This window comes from Lynx canadensis, chromosome A3 (assembly GCF_007474595.2).
Source record: "Lynx canadensis isolate LIC74 chromosome A3, mLynCan4.pri.v2, whole genome shotgun sequence".
Lineage (NCBI taxonomy): Eukaryota > Metazoa > Chordata > Mammalia > Carnivora > Felidae > Lynx > Lynx canadensis.
In genome coordinates, this window is record NC_044305.1 from 113,177,523 (window position 1) to 113,201,568 (window position 24,046).

The 24,046-nt window shown below is 41.0% G+C and overlaps 1 protein-coding gene and 1 pseudogene across 8 annotated transcripts in view; one reads left to right on the forward strand and one right to left on the reverse strand.

Moving 5' to 3' along the window:
• Positions 1-24,046, reverse strand: part of LTBP1 (latent transforming growth factor beta binding protein 1) — a 406,554-nt gene that overhangs the window by 306,905 nt on the left and 75,603 nt on the right. The gene's annotated exons all lie outside the window — the stretch shown is intronic.
• Positions 13,731-13,878, forward strand: LOC115511390 (annotated as a pseudogene).

Sequence of the window (24,046 nt, forward strand, 5' to 3'; positions counted from 1 at the left end):
TTTTCAGTTTAGGGCCACATAATAAACATTTTAGTTTTTGAGGGCCAAGAGTGAATTTCAACACGTATACTTTAAAAAAAAAAAAAAAAAAAAGAACTTCCCACAAATTTTATACTGACAAAGTTCAAAACATAATAAAATGCAGTTATTTGTCATAGAAGCCTCCTACTGTGAAGAATGATATTCCATTTGGGAGATGACAATTTGCTTATCTGGGATTCAAAGTTAGCATTCTCTATCCTCAAAATCAATTGCACATGTTTACCTATTAATACTGATCTGTAATGTGATTTTACGTATTTCATCTTCAAAATTTCTTTTCACACAAATATGTAGTACTGATCCAGGAGTGTGATTTTAATTAACTACATTCAGCACATGGATGGCATTCTAAGAAATTCTATTAGAGTCTTCAGCTAATATTTTCCTTTTAGGATTTCACATTGCAGATTCCCACCGAAATTAGGTGAAAGCTCCTCATTTGCACAGTTAAATGGATTCGGACCCAGGGAAACTTCCTCTGGACTTGCATTGAGGTCTGAAAAGCACTGCCAGTATTTCAACTGAGCTAAGAAAAATGAACTACTACCAACTGGATTGAGAAGAGAGATCCCATTCCTTATTTTAACTTGACAACAAAGGAAGACATGAAAGAGCTTAACATTCTAGTGATTTGAACAGTGTCTGTTGTCTAAATAAAGTAAGTGTTAAGTTTCACATAGAAGCACTGTTTCGAGCTGTAGTTCCATGTTAGCTCATTATCAAGTCTGAAACAAAAGTTAATTTCCAAAGCCACTCAGTGTCCACTATTAGTGGCTAAAGGCAGTACTTTCTGTTCAGAAGAATTTTCATCTTGGCCCTCAAGTTTAAAACTTCACAAAAAACACATATACTCTTCCCAGAGCAAAGCCATCCAAGTGCTGTGTGGTAGGGCAAATCAGGATATTCAGTTTTTATTTCTGACAAAAATTCACAGAAGTCACTAACTTAGTTTAAGAGAACAAATTAAGTCTACCATTGGCACTTGTTCAATAACACAAGACAAATTCAAGTACTTCCAAAGTACCTGCTGATAAAATCAATAGCCATAGACTTTCAACACCCTGTATTTTCACAAGCTTTGTAAATTTATCCCACTAAGCCTTTTTCTGATCCACACATTTTTTTTTTTTTTTTTACAATTTTTAAGTAATCTCCATACCCAACATGGGACTCAAACTCATAACCCTGGGATCAAGAGTCATACGCTCTACTCACCGAGCCAGCCAGGCATCCCTGAGCCACACATCTTTATCACCAGTCATTAACCACGTTGAATTCAGTACAATCTGAAGTAGAATCTATGTTTTGTTTCTTTGAGAACATTCCCTCCTGTATGTAGCTGTTCTGTACAGACTATCCATAGACACTAACTTTTCCATCACTTCAAACTCTACATCGATCCAAGCAATCAACAACTGAGCAGAGTTAGTATTTGTGGACTCATCAAGAAGCAAGGAAAACCATCTGCCTCACTGCTTGACTACAGACATCGAGCACAGTATCCTCGAACAGTGGTTCTTGTCGAGAGAATACTAAGTTTGAGGAATTCTGTTTTCTCTTAACCTATTTCTTCAACTGCGGTGATGAAACAAGATTGCATTAATTCACCAACAACAACTAGCTTTTCTGACCGGGCTAACAAGCCACTTGAAAACTTACTTTGGTCACAACTTCACTTCATTTTGGGGCATCGGGGAGAGAAACTCTACCATAATGGGATACTGGTTTTACGTTCTAACTTTTCTCAGCTGCTCTCCCGTGCGCACGGTGTGCCGTGTTGAGCGCCTGGCCCGCAGAAGGAAATGCAGATGGCGGATTCTTTCAGCATGGCCTCATCCCGCTCTACCACTTCCTTCAACAACAGAGGGGTGCAGAGGCTATAAAGGCATACATGTGGCACTCAAAACACTGTCAAGTTACACCTGCGCCACCGTGAATCGCAGCACAAAGTGACGCGGGAGCTCTGTACGGCGCCTGTCGCAACTCAAGCTTGAGGGTGTATGGAGAAAGCAGCTGTAGACAACATGTAAACAACTGAGCGGGGCTGTGCTCCAGTAAAACTTGACTCATGGCACTGAAATCTGCTTTCATACGTTATGTGTCACAGATTATTCTTCTTTTGATTTGTTTCCAACATTTAAAAATGCAAACAAAAAAATAAAATAAAAAAATAAACCTTCTTTGCTCCTGGGCCAAACAAAGGCAGCTTGATTGCCAATCTCTTATTTGCATGACATTTTGTTCCAACAGCACAGCGATACCAGGATCAGACTCTTAACCTTTTCCATTTGAGGAAGGCAGTCAGAAAACCGAATGCCACTGGGTCCAGGAAGGAGGAAAGGAGAGGCCAATGGAGAATGAAGAAAAGAGGAATTAGAGATGCCACAGATAAGCCTTGCCCACTTCATACTTTTGCCTAGGTCAAGTCCATTTACCTTCACAGAAGTTTCAGACGACAAATTCTCTGATGCCTGATTACAAGTATGATTATGATAACCACCACAATCTATGGATGGACAACTGATGTCCCAGGTAATGACCTCAGAGCTCTACATTTAATCCTATTACATGACATAGCCACCTATGTATTATTCCTCACTCAGAAAACTAAAGTTCACACAGGTTACATGACTGCCCATTAGTCCTACTGCTGGTAAAAAGCAGAGCAACAACTTGAATTCAGGTCTGTCTGATCCTTAACCAATGCTTTAAACAGTTCAAGGTAAGGCACCTGGGCCATCACAGAAGTGAGCTCCCAAAAACAGCAAAGGAGGCTAGAGAAAAAATAAGTCCTTTAGCAAAGCACACCCCTTCTCCCTGGGAAGGTCATTCTCTCTCACCAAGACTGAGGCTTACTACGGGCAGACATGGGTTAGAGAGAAGAATCAGATTGTCATCACACCAGCTGCAACTGCTAAGAGCAAATACAGCACAGCAGAGCACAATCACCTTTTCCTGGTAAGAATGGCAAGTGTGGGCCCCATGCAGAGACACCTGGCTTTGGAGAAGCATGATTTCCATGCTTCCTGTGCACCTACTCCAGGCATATAGGAGATGGAGAGCTGGAGGGGAAAGCGTTTATCCAAGTTGATTCCCACCCCATCCCATTCCTGGCCCCTTCCATCTTTACAAACAGACTGGCCTTACTCAAAGATGGCCTTGGAGCCTGCCAGTGACATGAGGTTTCAGAGTACCCAAATCTCTCCAGTAGCTCCATGTGAATGGACCAAGGAAGCCCTGATGAGAATGCTAGAGCTTATCAAGGAATAGATCAGGAGCCACTGTCAGCCATTAATACGTTGCTAGTCTTCCAAACTCTGATTTCTGGTCCCCTTAAAAAGTAACAACTTTGCAAAGGCCCCCTCCCTTTCATGTCTACTCACAAACCCCTCCAAAGTCTCCCCCACATTTTTCCAGATGATCCAAGAACCTATGAGTAAGTCCATTAATTTTTAATAGCAGTCTGTATTCCAACATGCCTCCTAGCCCAGTATTTCTCCAACCCTTAATTATTACAAGGTGTTTATACTTCGGGAAGTAGACACAACATTGTTATTAACCATAATATTACTAAAGGTAAAGTAGATAGGTGACCAGACTTCCCTCACGTGACATACATTCAACAGTACAACTAAAAAGAATAGAATAAAATACTGCAGCTCTAATTCATTTTTCAATTTCCTGCTCTTTACTCTCCCTCAAAAGTATGCTTAATACTGACAACATAAGATTTTGGTCATTTTGTAATGTAATCAAACTACCATGTTGCATACCTGCAGATAATACTGTATGTTAATTCTTCAATTAAAAATTTTCAAGTTTTTACTTTTGTACATCCTACAGGTCAAATCCCATTCCCCATAGAACTAAGTTTTAGAACTCATTCTTGAGGTTACAATATAAAGACTTCATAAATATTTAGGTGTTGAATTCATGACTAAAGCATCTACCACGTTCCCAACAACATGCCGGGCCACTGAAAAAACACAGAAGGCATAAAAATCAATCCATTCATGCACTCGTACATTTTGGGGAGAACAAAATTAGCACAGAGAGCCACCATACCAGTGTTGTCTAGTCAAAGAAACATAAAATGGTAACCTCTGCCTTTCTCTACACAGCAATATTCTGTAATTAAGCAAGTGCATTTGACTATGTACGTATTCATTTACGTATGGCTGTTAATTCGTGCCCTAGGTGATGAGAAGAGAGAAAGATTAACGGTCGTGGGAAGAGTGAACAGGTTGGGGAAGTATGGAACAGTGGTGGGGTTTGATCTATGTTTGGATCTCTGTAACAGTGGTAGGGTTGGGAGAAGCAGAAGGGACAGACCAACATGGCAGGGAAGAGAACTGCCTCAAGAAAAGTCCTCAACTGAAAGTGAGCATCAGGGTTGCTGATGGAGTATGAGAAAAGAGGCTGGGTCAATCAGAACAGGACTAAGGCATCAAAGGACCATAAACTCAAAGGCTAGAGAACTAAGCCCCCAATAAGTAGTGAAGTGATACTTCAAAACAAGATCTGGGAACTATCAGACTGAGCATGTGTATAAAAGATAAGTTTAAGGAGTAGAATCAGGACAAACTGAAAAAAAAAAAAAAAAACTACAGTGGTAATCACAAGGAGAACCATTGCTGTGTTTCTGCAGGTCTTGTATCAGCTTTTGATCTGGATAATCTTTTCAAGGATGTTTGGAAAGTCCACAGCCTTGGACAACAGAGATAGTGTCTCCCTCTGAGCAAAAAGATTTGTTTGCTGTCCAGGAAATGAAAAAAAAAAAAAAAAAAAAAAAAAAAAAAACAGGTCTCTCTGGGCAAAGGTTAGGCAAAATTTGTTAGCAGCTCCTTGCAGAGAATGGATTTGCTAAGCTTGGGGCTCCCTGCCTGTGATACAAACCCACGAGTTAGCAGCCTAAGGACTAAGGAGCTATGGGAAGAGAACGTAAACATGAAGTTCCTACTGCCTGATGTGCCATGAGTAATCAAGTCTCCTGTCTCTGAGGATCTCTTGTCCTTCTGTCAGCATCTATAAAACTGTGGGAGGCTAAATGGTTAGCCTGCAACCAGGAAAACAGCTGAAACGCTTCACAATTCTTGACATGGAACTACCAGAATGAGGTCTGAATTTCACAAATTTGCAGAATACAAGGTCAGCCAGTATAAATCAAATATATTTGTATAAGTTAGCAAGCCATCAGAAAATTTACATAGCATCACAAAGCATAGAATACTTAAGGACACATTTACCAAAAGGTATTTCTGAAGGTCTATACTGAAAACTACAAAATGTAAATAAATGTAGAGATACACCATGTTCACGGATTCGAAGAATGAATATTGTTAACATGTTAATTATCCCAAATTTGATCTACAGCAGCAAGTTTCCAAATTCCTTCTCTCAGGACTGCTTGACACTCTTAAAAACTATGGAGGATCCAAAAAGTTTAATTTCTGTGGATGAGATATCTGTCGTATTTACCATGAGAAATAAAACAAAATTATGTTACAATAGTTCATTTAAAATTAACATTCATTAGACATTAACACAGTTTTATGAAAAGTCTTCCTAAAAGCATAAAATTGAGAATATTTGCATTGTTTTACATTTTTGCCAATATTCTTCATATTTAGAATAGAAGGCAGCTAAATTTTCCAATCTGCTTCTGCACTCAATCTATTACAAGATCACACATTATGTAGCCTCTCAAAGACTAAGTACGCGTGAAAGAAAATGAGAGTGTGAAAGCAAGCAATGTCTCCCTATTATTATGAAAACAGTTTGATCTGGTAACACCAAGGAATCCAGCATCAAGACAATGCAGTCACAGTCTCACCACAATTCCTATTTTGTTTAAAAAAAAAACAATGACAAGCTGATTCTATAATTTACATAGAAACATGAAGATCCTACAAATATCAATCACCAAAAAAGGAAACAAAATTGGAAGACTTAACACAACTTCATATGAAGACTTGCTTTTGAAGCTGCAAGACTCAAGACAGTGTGGTTCTGGCTCAACAATCAACGAGTAGGTCAACAAAATAGACTAGAACCTACCAAATGGACTCATACAGATATAGTTGACTGATTTTTTTTTATATATTTTTTAATGTTTATTTATTTTTGAGACAGAGAGAGACACAGCATGAACGGGAGAGGGGCAGAGAGAGAGGGAGACACAGAATCTGAAACGGGCTCCAGGCTCTGAGCTGTCAGCACAGAGCCCGACGCGGGGCTCGAACTCACGGACCGCGAGATCATGACCTGAGCCAAAGTCGGCCGCTTAACCGACTGAGCCACCCAGGCGCCCCATAGTTGACTGATTTTTGACAGAAGGCACCCAAAGGGGGAAAATTTTTTTCCAACAAATGATGCCGAAACAAATGGTATCAGTATGGAAAAAATGAACCTGGATCCTTGTCTTATGCTACACACAAACATTAACTCTAAATTAACCACAGGCCCAAACTTAAAGATTAAAACTGCAATTCTTCTCATTCAGAAGGAGGTATTGGTAGGTAACAGGGTGATCTCAGAAGTCCTGTCTAGCTCTAAAATTCCATTATTTTAATTCTGGGCTATAAATGCCAACATTGACCCAAGTCAATAAACATCGAGACAAATAAAAAAATAATAAAATTTTTAAAAACACTGTAATGCTACTAAAGAAATCAAAGGAAAGTGTACAATTTAGGCATAGGCAAAGATTTCTTAAATGGTACAAATCAACTGTGTTAAAAAAAATGAATTAGACTTCAAAATTATTATCTTCTGCTTATCAACAAACAGAAAGAAAATTAAAAGGCTAGCCACAGACTGGGAGAAAAAAAATGCATTGTGCATGTGATAAAAAAGATTGGTATCCAGGATAATGAATTCCAACTCAGAGAAAAAACAATTAGTAAGTGTGCAAAAGAATGAACAGACATTTCACGAGATGACCAAAGTGTACATTCAAAGTCATTCAACCACCATTAGTCATCAGGGAAATGCAAATTAAAAACATAATGAGATACCACTACACATTAAGAAAAATCAATATGAAAACGACTGACAATACCATATGTTGGTGTATATATGGAGCAAACAGAACGCTCATTCTTTCTCTGCAGGAGAGTGAAACAGTAAAACCACTCTGGGAAAAGATCGTTAGTTTCTTATAAAACTAAGCATATGCCTACCTTACAACACAGAAATTCCACGCCTAAGTATTTACCCAAAAGAATTGAAAGCATATGTCCACAAAGACTAACACAACAATGTTTCCATAGCAGCTTTAGTCACAACAGCACCAAATTAGAAACATCCTAGGTATCCATCAACAAATGACCAGCTGACCAAACTGTTTTACTTCTACAACGGAATACTACTCAACAACAAAAAGGCATGAACTACTTACTCAGATGGTATATGAGTGAATCTCCAAAAAAATATGGTGAGTAAAGAAACTGTACCCAAGAGGGCACACCGTATAAATTCATTTACATGAAGTTTTGCCAACAGGGAAAACTAACCTATAGTGAAAAGATCAGAACAGTCAAGGTCTCTAGGGCAGAGGGTAGGACTGAGTGGAAAAAGGCGGACAGGATTCTTAGGTAAGGTTAAAATGCTCTCCACCCAATTGAATCTGGGTTCCATGAGTGTATACATTTCTCAAATTTCAATGGGTACAGGTAAGACTTGTTCATTTCAGTGCATGTAATTGGAAACACAGAAAACGATAAATACTGAGCTCTAGTTAATAATATGTATGCTCGAGTGTTTATGGGTAAAATGTAGTGCTAACAGCTGCATCTCAGTCTGAAAACAATCAAGTAAACAAAAGGGACTTGAAAACACACAGTGAGTACCACCATGAGATACTTGGTTAGGAAAATGAAGTCTTTCATAAATACAGATTAAATTATATTCCATAACCACTTTGATCACTTTATCCCTCATTATCCCCCTAAGTGAAAGGAACAGCCCTACTAACACCTTCCTCCACCTCAGGACCAGGCAAAACACCCTTACTGTTCTACAATCTGATGTGATATAATCAAGTACAAGGCTACAGTTAATTCTGTTTCAACGTCTACAAGAGCCATTTCAGAGAAACACTTTAAGTAATGTCATTTTTAGTTTAAAAAAAAAGAAAGAAAGAGATAAGAAAACCTGCCAAGCAAGAAATTCCAATAGCTATAAAACCTGAGTCTTAAAAAATATATAACATTGTGCTTTTCATTTCAAACCAGAAGGCTTTCTGATTTTGAATTTTCTTTTGAATATGAAAATAATCCATTCTCTCTGATTGCTTTGTTTTAATGACCACAAATATTTCAATTTTAGCCATCATAGTATTTCTAAAAAAAAAAAAAAACACCTAGAATTTTAAATTCAGTGTAAGCAATTTAAAAGCCACCCCAACCCCGGCCTGCTCCTATACATAGAGTATACACACACACACACACACACCCTTTAAGATGATTTACACACAGCCCAAATCAAAATATAAATTTTTATGGCAAAATAATTGTGCCATTACACCTTGTAGTTAAATGGTTCCCAGTAACGATCAAAGACAACACATTACTAAAATCCACAGAAACCTACCTAATATGCAAATAGTCCTACAGTTATTAGAATTAAGTACCTTCATGTGCTCTAGGATTCCAGTGCATTTTCAAGGGGGAAATTAAACAAAAAGCATCCCTAGGACACTGTCATTTCTTTCTCAGCTCACTTCTAACACCACTTTGGAGTCCTAAACTCTCATCCCATCATGCACCGGCACATAGACTTGACCAGTACCAGGGTGAAATACATGGGAGTGGAGTCTGCCATTTCAAATACGTCTATGTATACAGTCCAAAGTCAGCTTGCAAGAGAAGAGCTAAGAGTTTCTGACACTGCCTGAACCAACAACATCTAGAAACCTTGGATCTTTTATTCCAAATGTCTCTTGCCTATTTTCTTTGTTTTTAAGAACACAGTGAATGACCAGTCTCCTCTGCCAGAGGCCTAGAAATAGCTTGTTTTCATATTTGCCACAGATGTACCTGAAGTCTAAAAGGCATTTCTCTGTTCTTTTAGGGAGGTGTCCAATGTATTCTCTAAAGTTCAGGCTCCTTCCTTTGTCTCAAAAAGCTTTTATGCTCCAATTTATCACAGCAGAGTTAGCTTCAGAAGCCCACTATAATGATACACTGAAAGGAAAATGCTCTCCCTCTTGCAGTCATGTTATGATTTCTCAGATAATCTATGTTTGGAACATGAATACCAATACCGAAAACTCTTCCACTCCTTCAGGCCCAGACCTCCTAATAACCCCAAGCCTGTCCAATCCGAAGGGTAAGAGTCAGAGTATGTGGCCCAGCTGCTTTCTTCCTATAGAAGTTCTCCACTTTATACCCAGATATTTCAGCTCAGCCATTACCCTAAGGCACTATGGTCCCAGCAAGTCTGAACCCAAGAAAAGGAGTCCTAACTTTAAGGTGTTTGAAATTAGATCTCAAGGCTCCCTGAAGTTTCCATGTTCATTCTGTTGATTTATGGGTCTCATTAGTGGGGAAGGCTGGAATAGCCCTCTTCTTTTTCTCTGCTAGTGGCTTCAAAGCATTGTACGCTTGATTACCCAAGTGCATTAAAACTAATTTAAATCATCGTCTTAAGCACCGGTGTGCTCAACAAACCAGAAAAGAAGCTGGAATCCAAAATATATGGTCACATTTTATACTTAATAGGACACAAAGTAGCAAATCCATCAACATAATGGTATAGCTTTTTACTGGCATAGGCAAAACACTTCTTAAATGTTGTACTAACCAATGCTGCCTTTTAAAACAAAATTCACGTCATCCTTCCCCTCCTAGAAGACCAAGTTAATGTAATGGTAATCACTCATAAGGATAACACCCAGTGGCAGTGAATGTGTACGGCTGTGAAAATAAGATAAACACCTACCTCTGAATTAACCGCAGGTAAAATTAACACGTTCGTTCCACACATTCTCCATCTTCTTCTAGCACTGTCATTTCAATGCACGCACGCCATGTCACTTTCTGAGCATAAAAGGAAATGCTTTTTCTCCTGCTACATTTATACTAAAGTGGACATGGCTCAAAATAAAGTCAGGGCAATTGAATTAGTACCAGTTAAACAGAAAATTCTGACATCAAAGTATATCAAAAGACCCAGAACATTGGTTTTCTGTGCTGAAAACCTTATCAAAATATGAAATTCAATAAATTGTTTTTAAGGTGCTCTTTAGTACAAGCTATCAACTTGATATGCCTATATAAAACATGCAAAATTCTTCCTCCAGTAGTATTTATCATTACGTAGCAACGATGTTTCTGTATCTGCAAAATATTCCAGAGTATTCATGTTTGAAAAACAAAAAACAGGAGGACGACTAACTGCTTGATTCAGAGGAAAGAACTAGCTTTATAAGGCCCTGGAAGTGAGTTTTAGTCCTGTCTTTGTGTAGGCAAATCACTTAAACTTGGAAGCTTTCATTTCTCATCTATAAAACAGAGGAGATAGGGTGGTTTCTTCTAATTTCCTCTAAGCCCTAAGAATCTTTTATCAATGGTCTTTTGCAGGGATTAGTCTCTGAAATAGCTTGTAATGCTAATTATATTATTAAATGCTTATGACTTTCATAAACACTGCCAAGTTTCTATATACTTTCTTATAGACGGGTATTATTGATCTACAAAGATCATAACATGCTTCTCATGTAACAGTTACCACTGAGGAAGTGGAGAAGCCCCTATTTATCCAGGTCCAAGTAACTGGAAACATTCCTAGGTTTCTTTGTACCCAACAGTCAACTTGAAAGAGCTCTCAATGGCCAAAGGTGGAATAATTTGAACAATAATTATCATATAACCTAAAGAATAAGTATCAAACTAAACTAATATAAATAAGAGACTGAATCATTAAATGGGGGAAACAAGACAAGTATTCACTGCAAAAGAATTCCAAATAAAATACAAAGATACCACCCCCCCCCCCCACAGCCCCAGAGGTAGAGCTTAATTCCCCACCTCTTGTGTGTGGATGGTACTTGGTGACTTATAAGAAAGGATGGAATGGGAGAATAATAATTTTCCAGTAGCAAAACCTGGGAGACACAACCTTAGCAAGTGGTCAATATTATTATCACCAGTGATACCATGGTCTCTATCATCTACCTCCTCATTTGAAGAGATGAGAAAGGCACTTCACCGTTGCAGTATTTTTCTCCCAAACCCGTAAGTCCATCTCATCGTGAAAAAACACTGATAAACCCAAATTGGGTGACATACTACAAAATACTTTCAGAAGTGTCAAGGTTTAGGGGCGCCTGGGTGGCGCAGTCGGTTAAGCGTCCGACTTCAGCCAGGTCACGATCTCGCGGTCCGTGAGTTCAAGCCCCGCATCGGGCTCTGGGCTGATGGCTCAGAGCCTGGAGCCTGTTTCCGATTCTGTGTTTCCCTCTCTCTCTGCCCCTCCCCCGTTCATGCTCTGTCTCTCTCTGTCCCAAAAATAAAAAAATAAAAAAATAAAAACGTTGAAGAAGTGTCAAGGTTTAGAAAAAACAAAAGAAAAATGAAAAACTGTAACATATTACAGGATATTGAGGAAACAGGACAACCAAGTGCCAAGTGATAATATCCTGGACCAGATTTGGACCAGAAAAAGGACATTAGTGAAAAAAGTGGTGAAATCAGAATAAAAGCTATAGTTTAGTTAACAGCAGTTCACCGATGTTAATTTCTTAGTTTTGACAAATTTAACATGGTTGACCAATATATGAACATTAAGAGAAACTCTTAATCAGTACATTAAAATGAACTTAAATCATCTTAAGCACCAGTGTGAAAGGTATATGCAAAGCTCATCCTTGCAACTTTTCCGTAAATCTAAAGTTATTCCAAAATAAAGTTTGTATAATATTAATAAATCAAAATACCTGCATCAAATTTACTACAGGGTAACTCATACTCTGTATTAACTCACTGAAATAAAATATGCCAATAATACAAGGAATTTTGAAATATACTGAATAAATATTTTAGCATCTTGTAGATATTCCCAGAAGAAAAATCATTTGAAGAGATTCAGAATTGTTACCTGTTTCTATGGTAACTCATGATTTTGTGGAATTATAAAGAAAATCCTCTGCAAGGATTTTCTATAAAAGAAACCCCACTCCCCTATGCAAGAGGTATCTACTAGGCACACCTTCCCCCACCTGCAACTCCAAGCCCAAACTGTAAAGGAGAGGAGAAAAGGATACAGAAGAGAATAAGCACGTCAACAGTCTTGTGGGGAACTGGGTCTTTCTGAAGGTCAAACAAGGAAAGACAGTTCCATTGAACCTCTTGTTGAATTAGGGATTTCCCACCACACAGGGAGATTGGTGACTGTTCCCCAGACAGGTGTCTGCTTACACAATGCACTGAGGGATCTGCGCCCCTTCCCCCACACCTGTTGGAACAGGAGAGAAGAAAACACACAACTGGGCAGAATGGAGATGGTGGCTATAAGGCAAACAGCCTGCTTGTCCATCAGTGTGGGCCAAAGTAGCGTGAGCTTCCCATGAGTCAAGGGGAGGGTCACAGAACTCAGTGGAGCAGTGACAAAGTATTATGTTTGCCCGTGTTTGTTTTGTTTTCTTTTTTCCTTACTGGACCCACAGAGAGACTCCATTTCCCAGCCTTCCTTAGATTTAGGTTAGGACCACTAAGTTCTCCCCATGAGAATGTGAGTGAAAGAACTACTCAACTTCCTATCACAGGAATATTGTATGGCATATATTAGATAAAAAAAAAAAAAAAAAAAATCATCAAAAAAAAAAAAAAAAAAAAAGCATGGATGTGACTCTCCAAGAGCTCTCTTTCTCCATCCCTCTACCCGCTCTTTCCTACTTTCTCCTTAACTCAGAGTTCGAAATGAAGAACCACAAGATGAGGAGTCACAAAAAATGGAATCCACTGGGCCTTTGATTCACTATTGGAGAAGAGCTGCCATAGCGAGTCACTTGTTCCACACTAGACTGTGATATAAATACATTATTATTGAGATTGTGACAGCAAAACTTAGCCTCTCCTAAAGATAATTAAGGATTAATCCTAATTAAATACAGCTTGAGCTTTCTGTGAGTATCCTACCCAAGATGGTTGCCCATTGACATCACCACTGGACATCTGCCTCTTATACCCATCCTCGAAAAAGTAGACCATGTACCACTTCCTCCTCCTAGTCCTTCTGGCCCAACGGTAAGGGGGAAAATGGAGGAGGAGGAGTAATTCAATAGGAGACTGGAATTTCAAAAGTGAAAGCAATCCAAAAAATCATGGAATCCATTAACAAAGCTGTTTTCTAAAATAACACTTAGAAAAAAAGACATTTATTGTTAGTATCTCAATAAGGTAATTTCCCTTAGCATGTCTTTTCTGTTTTGTCCTACAACTTGGCTCTACATAAGACAACATAAGTTTATTGTCAAAAAACTGGTTTGACAGGGGCACCTGGGTGCTCAGTCAGTTAGTGTCTAACTTTGGCTCAGGTCTGATCTTGTGGTTGGTGAGTCCGAGCCCCACATCGGGCTCTGTGTTGACAGCGCAGAGCCTGGAGCATGCTTTGGATTCTGTGTCTCCCTCTCTTTCTCTACCCTCCCCAGCTCATGCTCTGTCTCTGTCTCTCAAAAATAAATATTAATCGCTTTTCGGCCCTTTTGGCTAAGATCAAGTGTAGTGTCTGTTCTTATCAGTTCAAAAATAAATATTAAAAAAAAAAATTTTTTTAAACTGGTCTGACAAATGGTAAATCTGGTTTTTGACTTTCTCACATAATATTAGACATTAGCTATTTGGGGTTTTTTAAACCCATTTCTCCCAGATTTCAATAAGGGGGGGTTTTGCTTATTTTTGCCAAAATTTTCCCACTCACTCTTAGACAATGTTTAAATATGCTTAAAGACCCTAGTTAATTTTAGCTAGATGATACAAACATTAAAAATAGTTCACAGAGGGGTGCCTGGGTGGCTCAGTCGGTTTGGGCGGCCGACTTCGGCTCAGGTCATGATCTCGCGGTCCGTGAGTTCGAGCCCCGCGTCAGGCTCTGTGCTGACAGCTCGGAACCTGGAGCCTGTTTCAGATTCTGTGTCTCCCTCTCTCTGACACTCCCCCGTTCATGCTGTGTCTCTCTCTGTCTCAAAATAAATAAACGTTAAAAAAAAAAATTAAAAAAAAAATAGTTCACAGAAGTGAACAGTAGCAAACACCTCTTTCAAAGAATCAACGTTACTAAGCTTTTTCACCTTAAGTTTTCCCAAATACCACACGTGCATGTATCAGTCAATTTTGAAATGGAGAGCTCATGTATCAGAGTTTCCAATAGCACAGCCCTCTAGTGCACACCCAGAGACCTGCCGTGTTCCTGGCTGAAGTTTCATGGTTCTTGACAGACAAGCACAAGGAAGTCCTCACCAGCCTGTCACACAGGTGTGAGACCAGGCTGCACCCCTAACAATCACTTGGGTAAAATTGGAACTCCAAGCTTTGTACATACATGTTTAAAATTCAAACAGCTTATGCAAACCATGAATCGATATTCAAGTAAAACTTGAAAAGAGACTGTATCATTTAAAAAGGAAATGAAAATATGTGCCCAATTCTTTGGGTTCTCCATTTCCTGGGGAGAGTTGATAGCTTTCTAGGATTGAGATTGTTGGAAGCCTAAGAGATGGAGCAAGATGTGGGAGCAGAAATCAACTGCCTTTTTTTTTTCCTTCTTAAGTTTAAGCATGTGCGTGGGGAGGGGCAGAGAGAGGAAAAACAGAATCCCAAGTAGGCTCCACGCTGACAGCATGAACCCAACACAGGGCTCGATCTGACAAACCATGAGCCAAAATCGAGAGTCGGATGCTTCACGACAGAGCCACCCAGGTGCCCCTCGACTGCCGTTTTATTACAAGGCACCAGCTGTCCAGGCCCCGTTGCACCACCATGCACAAGGCCAAGGCTGCAAACCCACCACAGCCTTGCCCATGTCACACAACTTGGCAACACAAGCTTTGAAAACCCAGGCACAGTCTAGCCGGCAAATGAATCATCACAACACCCAGCTCTGAACGGTACAGTTATTTCACAGGCCCATTCTAGAAAATTCCCCATCTCAGAGAGGGCAGGACCACCACAGTTAGGATGGGACGGCTCCCCCAACTGCCTCTCCATTCTCAGAAGGCTTTTGAAGTTGTTTTATTTTTTTTAATGTTTATTCATTTTTTGAGAGAGACAAAGTGTGAGCAGGGGAGGGGCAGAGAGAGAGGGAGACACAGAATCCGAAGCAGGCTCCAGGCTCTGAGCTGTCAGCCCAGAGCCGGACTCAGGGCTTGAACTCTTGAACTGCGAGATCATGACCTGAGATGAAGTCCTGGGTGCTCAACCGACTGAGCCACCCAGGGGCCCCAAGAGCTTTGCGGTTTCTAACAGCACTTTTTCCAGCACTCCCCCATCCTTAACTCAGCCTTGACCATCACACCATGACGAATGACCACGCTCACTTTCCAGCTGAGGAAACCTCACCAAGAAGCCTAAGGATTTGCCCAGATGATAAAGCTGGTGTCGAACAAAGTAGAAACCTGAAGCCAAATCTTCTTTCTGAGTCTAGGGCCTTCCCCCCAGGACGTAAGCTCTGCCACATCACCTGGACAACAGTCAGGTGACAATACAGGTTCAGAGACATCATCTCCATGACCTTATATGCAGGACAACCTCTCTTCGTTGAGTCCCTGTCAAAAGGTAAAAGGTAGCACCTCAGTCTTTCCCCACCCGACCTGGAATAAAATGGGAGATTCCAGAAGCCAAAGACAAGTCACCTGCACACTGGGTATCCGCAAGTGTTCAAATCCCTTAACCATTACGTGTACTCTAAAAATATACAGGACTCCAACTGTTAAAAAAATGGAGGGTGGATAAGGTAGGACAGGCGTCTGGCTGGCTCAGTCAGTAGAGCATGCAACTCTTGATCTCAGGGTTGAGTTCAAGCCCCATGTTGGGCACAGACCTTACTGCAAAAAAAATGGGGGATAAGAGAAAATCCTGAAGCCAGCCAGGTCTCCAAACCCACAAGCTAGATGATGTGCAGATTTCTTCTAACTTTGCTGTAACATTTCTGATCGATGTTCTAAAGCTGCACCAGCACTGGCTAATGAGCACTGAACACATGGTTAATCCCAACCGAGGCGTTGTAAGTATAAACCAAACAGTCGTTTTTAAAACTCAGCATGGGAGGAAAAAAAAATCTCATTAATATTTATATGATTACACAATGAAATGGTATTTGGATATTTTTAGTTAAATAATGTTATTGAATAACTTCATCTGTTTTACCTTTTAGTGTAACTACTAGAAAATTTAAAATTAGACATGTGGCTCACATTCTATTACTATTGGACAGTGCTGTTCTGAAGACAGAATTCATGATCAAAACCGTTTCTGCCAGAGATGGAAACCCAAACAGGCCAGGCAGAGAGCCTCCGCAAGGCATTTCCTCCCGTCCTCCAGGGTGCCAGGACCTCGCCAGCAGGACACGGTCCTGCCTCCTTCAGTAGGACCACACCCTCCCCACAGCCCAACTCAGGCAGTGCAAATGAACAGACCCCCCCCCCCTCAGTCCCCCAGGAATGCCACCAGTCCTTCTTCCTCCCCCACCACTGAGGCTACCATTCCAGGGCGCAAGAGACTCAAATCCCTGAAACATCCCCCAGTCCCACAGAGACCAGGATGATTTTGTAAGAAAGATCCCAGCGGGTCTCCTTCTATGGACCACTGGCCTCCCAACTTTCAGAATCATGTACCGTATCAGGGGCACCTGGATGGCTCAGTTGGTTCAGCATCCAACTTCAGCTCAGGTCATGATCTCATGGTTCATAAGTTTGAGCCCCGCATCAGGGTCTGTGTTGACAGCTCAGAGCCTGGAATCTACTTCAGATTCTGTGTCTCCCTCGCTCTCTGCCCCCCCCCCCCCCCCCCCCCCCTCTCTCTCTCCCTCTCAAAAATAAACATTTAAAAAAAATTAAGAATCATATACCTACCAGAAAAAAAAAAAAAAAAAAACTTTAGTCCAACCCCCAATACACACTCCCTACTGCATTTACAGGCACATTTAACACATACTCAAAAATATAAATTTAGAAGGCAGGGATAAAGATGAAATTAAGAAATTCAAAACTAATTCTGTTATTCTTAATCCTTTTTTTTTCCCCACTAAAAACACTTCTTCTTTCAATGACTCTGCCACCAAATGTGTTTCGTTTGGTTTTTTTGTTTTGTTTTGTTTTCTTAAATCTCAGTTTAACACCTTATGATAGAATCAAACCTTTGAAATGCTCTAAGGACAGTGTATTTCAATATCTACCTCCACTATCTGGTCTAGCTTAAAAAAGACACCTCACATAGACACCTGGGTCCAAACAGCAGAACTATTCTTAAAGTCTTAATTCTCCAGTTTCAGTCTCCTACACTAATTATTCAAAGGCTTCTTTACTAAAATTAGGAACTTTCCATTTTCCCTTTCAGTCAGTTGGTCTTGCAAACTAATTGGAAAATGTTCCATTTTGACAAAAATCTTCACTGAGTTTGAAACCCTTTGCATGATTTTAGTTGAAGATTTTCAAGTATAAAGGAATGAGTTTACATGACACAACAGCTACCGCTTTCCGCAATGAAAATCGTTTAGCAATCAAAGTGTGTCCACACACTTATTTTCTAGGTGTCCTTTCTGTAGCACATGATCCTTAAAAGAAAACACCTACTTCCTTATTCATTAACTTATCATCTCTATCTTGGAAGCAGATTATATGCATTCGTTTTTCGCATGTATACCTGCGGGGCAGCAATACAACAGCCAAGTATCACTTGAAAGGCCAAAATGCCTGCCTTTACAAGAACAATTCCTAATCCGTCTTCAACAACTCCTTTAGGTAATCTGCTCCCATTAGTTTCTGTGGTACAAAAGATTATAAGGATCACTCCCCATGCCACTGTAATGTGCTGTAAGATTTTCTGACTACTTAAGATGCTGTAATCTGGAAATCTACTTAATCGGGTAGAGATAAACCTCCATACAGAGTCAGTCGCCCTTGTCAGCAGAACCCACGCTCTTCTCTCGAAATGCCCCGGGGCTGCCGACCTTCATGCGCCGAAGGAACCAGGGCAATGTGCAGACTGACTCTTATGTAAAGTACAGTTCCTACCGTTAGACAGAAGTAAATATAAGCAGAACGTCTACCGCTTTGTTTTCTTGCATCCCAGTGGAATATCTTCTACAGGTCTGGAGTGTGAGCACCTTACTTTTGGAAAGTGCTGCTACAGACATCAATGGGTCAGGCCAAGATTTTCACTGTCAAAGCTACTTCTAACCCAGTTACTCGTAGAACCAACAATATTGTTCTTCTCCAGGAGGATTCTGGAAGACAGGTATTGCACTGCAAAATCTTTTCACGGTTCTGGTTCTGTCTTTCCTGCCAGCACTTGGCTGTACCCTAAGGAATGGGTTCAATTACGGTCATACACCTCCTTCTTCTAAATAAATGCTCAATCTCTTTCCACCAACACCACTCACCACCTGCAATCCTCAGCTGCTTCTCAATTCCTGACTGCTTTTTTGTTCTCTTTACCACCCTTCTGAATCCACCACTCCCAGATGGTGCCTGGTAACTACGGTCCGTAACTTATTCAGGGTTCACTCCTTGTAGTTTAAAAACAGAAAATTGTTTTTTTCCTTTAACAATCCTACTTAATAAGAAGTCCAAGTACACCTTTCCTTCTGAACATTTAGAAAATTATTTTTAAGAAATGAAGCAAAAATTTATACATTGAATCCAGAGTCTATGAATCAGTAGAATCACATGACCTTTGCCCCTTTGCCTGCTCTACAACACACCTGGCCATCCACCACCAGATACATTTTCCAAACCAGCATTTCACCCATGACGCATTTTCAACCCCACTTACATCTATCCCCCCCCTCCACCCGCCCCCCGACAGGAATACTCCAGGTGAAGCATGCTCGGCCCAATTTCTCCTTATACTTCCTCCCCTTTTGGCCTATCAACTACTACTCACCCATCCACAGCCAATACCTGCCACCCCAGCCTGAGCAGCTGTCTTGCTTCATGCTCTGCTTAAAGGGCCCTTATCTTCCAGCAATGTTTTACCCTGTTTTGTCTTCTCCAACAAACAGCATGGTACAGTGCATAAATTCAGCCCACCCTGGTAGCTGGGTTTATTTTCTAATAAACAGTATAGCTTTATATACATGTATACACACACACACACACACACACACATATATATATATACATATACATATACACATATATGCGCATACATATATACATAAATAATTATAATGACATAATCGGGAACACACATTATCTGGGGTACTTTTAATACATGAAGAAAGTTTTTTCTTGACCAATGGTTAATTATGTCAGGAAGGGAATCAAAGCTGCTCCTCCAAGAGCAGAAAAGACTCTGGGCTCAATCCCACTACTTTAATGTATACCTAGTATCATCTGACGCAGGACTTCCTGCCGTAATATTTTCAAGCTGAGACAAGAGCGTCGGCAAGGCCATTCCCACAGCCAATGTGCCAACAAGCATGCCCTCTGGAACAGAGATTCACTGCCACTGGGAATTATAAGCTTTCCGCGAGCCTCAAAGAAGCCATGTCACCACTCCCCCCAAAAATACACACACCACAATGTGTAGACAACACTGGGGGCTGAGGTCCAAAGCCCTGATGTCCTTGAAACCCTAGGACAAGACACCTGGTTGGTTTTTCCAATGTCACAGGGCCTGCAGGTCAGGTGACAAGCAACGAGTGCTTCAGCCTCACAGATTCCTTCCCAGAAGTTCACATACAAGCCAAAGGGTAGTTTTGTTTAAAGAAAAAACCATAGGGGCGCCTGGATGGCGCAGTCGGTTAAGCATCCGACTTCAGCCAGGTCACGATCTCGCGGTCCGTGAGTTCGAGCCCCGCGTCGGGCTCTGGGCTGATGGCTCAGAGCCTGGAGCCTGTTTCCGATTCTGTGTCTCCCTCTCTCTCTGCCCCTCCCCCGTTCATGCTCTGTCTCTCTCTGTCCCAAAAATAAATAAAAAACGTTGAAAAAAAAAAATTAAAAAAAAAAATAAAGAAAAAACCATTAACGTACCAGTACGGATGCTGAAAATACATACCTATTGTCACTATCTAGGGGTAAATTCTTACCCTTCCTTAAAGTATTCAGTATTTGCTCACTCTAGGTTACAAAATAATGTGACCTCATTGCCCAGTGGTAGCAACCTCTCACTGGTTCAGCCTCACCCAGTTCTGGGCAGAAAAGGATGGACAGTTCTTCTTGTTGTTCAACCGCTTTTTTCAGAGTAAACCATCCCTTTGGCATTTCTAACCCTCCCAGCTTCCACTGGCAGCCAAACAAACCCCTGTTTGCCTTTTAAGACCGAGGATCAAAATCCCTCCTGTGCATTCTGGCTCCTTCCTCTCTCTCCCTTTTTTCTGTCCTCCTGTTTCAAAACCACACTGAGGAAAGCACATCCTCACTGCTCCTGCCCCCGTCGGAACGAAAGTCCATCTTAGTTTTCCTTGGCAACCACTCCTAGAGCATCTTCTTTGAAGCACTTTATAAAGTGTTTATATCAAATGCCCTGAAAAACCTAATTAACAAATCCCTGAAAAGGAAGTCCTGTTAAAGAGGGAAAAAAAACAAAAAAGAAGTCATAACAAGAAAGCAAACAGCCCAATTAAAAACATGGCAAAAGAACCAAAGACACTTCAAAGGAAATCTACAGATGGCAAATAAGCACGTGAAAACATCCTCAGCACTTTTAATCCAGCGAAGTTTGTCATAAAACCACAGTGAGCTACTGCTATATGTCCATTAGAATTGCAAAGGAAAACCTGACACTACTAAGTGCTGGTAAGGATGTACAGCTATTAGAACTTTCACACACTACTGGGAAGAATACAAAATGGGGTGGTTGCCGTGAAAAACAGTCTGGCGGCTTCTTACACAGTAAAACATGCACTTGCCAAACGACCCTCAGCCAGCTATCATCGGAGAGCCATCTAGCTAGATCAGACTAGATCCAGAGGAAACGGTGAATGCACGACTCCGAATGACAACCTACCAGCTGTGTGAAGTGGCCTGGTGGTCACAAACTCATGATCATTTTTTATGGTCAGACAGGTTTGTGTTCAAGGTCTGATTCTCACTTACTAGCTGCCACTGTGGCAGGCTATGTTTCTAAAACTAGTTTTCCTACATTCAACAAAACTAAAAGGCAACCAACGGAATGGGAAAAGATATTTGCAAATGACATATCGGACAAAGGGCTAGAATCCAAAATCTATAAAGAGCTCACCAAACTCCACACCCAAAAAACAAATAATCCAGTGAAGAAATGGGCAGAAAACATGAATAGACACTTCTCTAAAGAAGACATCCAGATGGCCAACAGGCACATGAAAAGATGCTCAACATCATGGCTCATCAGGGAAATACAAATCAAAACCACACTCAGATATCACCTCACACCAGTCAGAGTGGCCAAAATGAACAAATCAGGAGACTATAGATGCTGGGAAGGATGTGGAGAAACGGGAACCCCCTTGCACTGTTGGTGGGAATGCAAACTGGTAAAGCCACTCTGGAAAACAGTGTGGAGGTTCCTCAAAAAATTAAAAATAGACCTACCCTATAACCCAGCAATAGCACTGTTAGGAATTTACCCAAGGGATACAGGAGTACTGATGCATAGGGGCACTTGTACCCCAATGTTTATAGCAGCACTCTCAACAATAGCCAAATTGTAGAAAAAGCCTAAATGTCCATCAACTGATGAATGGATAAAGAAATTGTGGTTTACATACACAATGGAGTACTACATGGCAATGAGAAAGAATGAAATATGGCCCTTTGTAGCAACATGGATGGAACTGGAGAGTGTGATGCTAAGTGAAATAAGCTATACAGAGAAAGACAGATACCATATGTTTTCACTCTTATGTGGATCCTGAGAAACTTGACAGAAACCCATGGGGGAGGGGAAGGAAAAAAAAAAAAAAAAAAAAGAGGTTAGAGTGGGAGAGAGCCAAAGCAGAAGAGACTCTTAAAAACTGAGAACAAATTGAGGGTTGATGGGGGGTAGGAGGGAGGGGAGGGGAGGTGATGGGCATTGAAGAGGGCATCTTTTGGGATGTGCACTGGGTGTTGTATGGAAACCAATTTGACGATAAACTTCATAAATAAATAAATAAATAAATAAATAAGTAAATAAGTAAATAAATAAATAACTAGTTTTCCTAATTTGTACAAAAAGGGTGTTAATGATGGGGCTGCTGCAAGGCAGCCTGACAGCCAACTGAGAGGTACCACCAGTACAGTGTTTTCTCCGTAAAACTGCTCATATTCTTATAGAGCAGATGGCAGAGACACAGTCCTGGGCACCCTCACCTCCCCTGTTAAGTGCAGCTCTACCCAGTAACCCCTCGACAATTCAGCACTAAAAGAATAACCTCCAGGGCCACCTGGGTGGCTCAGTCATTCAAACGTCTGATTCTTGATTTCGGCTCAGGTCATGTTCTCACCATTTGTGAATTCAAGTCACACATCGGACTCTGAGCCAACAGTGCAGAGCCTGCTTGGGATTCTCATTCTCTCTCTCTCTCTCTCTCTCCGCCCCCCTCCCTCTCTGCCCCTCCCCCACTCATGCTGTCTCTGTCTCTCTGAAAATAAATAAATAATCTTGAAAATTAAAAAGAATAACCTCCAGGACAGCAGGCAACCTTGCCCCACACTACAGCTGGCTCTGACTGCTCCATGTCTCTGCTATACCATCACGGTTTGAACATCGCCCGTCACAAGACCACGTGTGCAGAACACCTGACATGTTGTGAACACTGCATGTTATGAATAAATGCTGGCTATCATCAGAGTTCTTGGGAAGCTCTTAGAAAAATGGATTGCATCCCACAATTCTAGGGAGGATCTGTCAGGTGGAGGTGAGAGAAAATAAGTGTGGAGCTGAGAAAGACCCTGGGAGAGGTCAGGTGAGGAAACTGGCCCACGTGGTGGGGGAGGCATCAGCCGGAGAAGAGCGAAGAACAGGGCTGAGCAAGTGGTGGATAGGTCCCTATCATGGAGGGTCTTAACAAAGAGTTTAGGTTTGATGGAGAAGGAAATGGTAAATCATTCCTCTTTCAACTCCCAGAGCACCTGCAAAACCTCTCCCCTTATCTTTATCACAAGGAAACAGTATCGTGTGTGTGTGTGTGTGTGTGTGCGCGCGCGCGTGCGCACGCACAGACCTTCTACTAAACTGTGAGCTCCTTAACAGCACGTAAAGGTCTCTGTTCCTAAACATGTGACCAGGAAGCACTCCCTGGAGCTGGAGTTCACAATACCCACTGCTCCAAACCTCAGTCTACACCCATCCTCCAATCCCCTGTGAACCCCCTCTGCCTGACAGGCCCCATCCTGCTTGCAGATCCTCAAGCACTCCTGACTATCACCTCCTGTAATCAGTACTCATAATCACAAACCCAAGTCGAGCCTTGAGGTAACCCACAGCTCATTTTCTTCCAAGAAATGAAAGAGAGGAGAGGACAACTTTTTAGATCTGTCTTCTACTCTAGCTGCACTTCAGTCACCGCTTCTGTACTCCAAAACCTGTCTTGTTAGATCTCTTATCTGATCTCTCCTTGAGAACATAACAGAATAGAAGAGAGAATAAGAGTATAGAGCTTTTCCAATCTAAAAGCTCAACTTCAAGCAACCATAGTCTGTCTTTCCTCACCCCAGAATCTGCCCTTCCAAGCTTATTATCACTCCAGGTTTGATAATGACATACTAAACTAATGGTTATCTAATTCCAACCCAGATTCCTGAAAAAGAAATAATATGGGACCAAAAAAAAAAAAAAAAGTAATTTCATTCACTTCCTCAATTTAATTTAATTGCCTATGA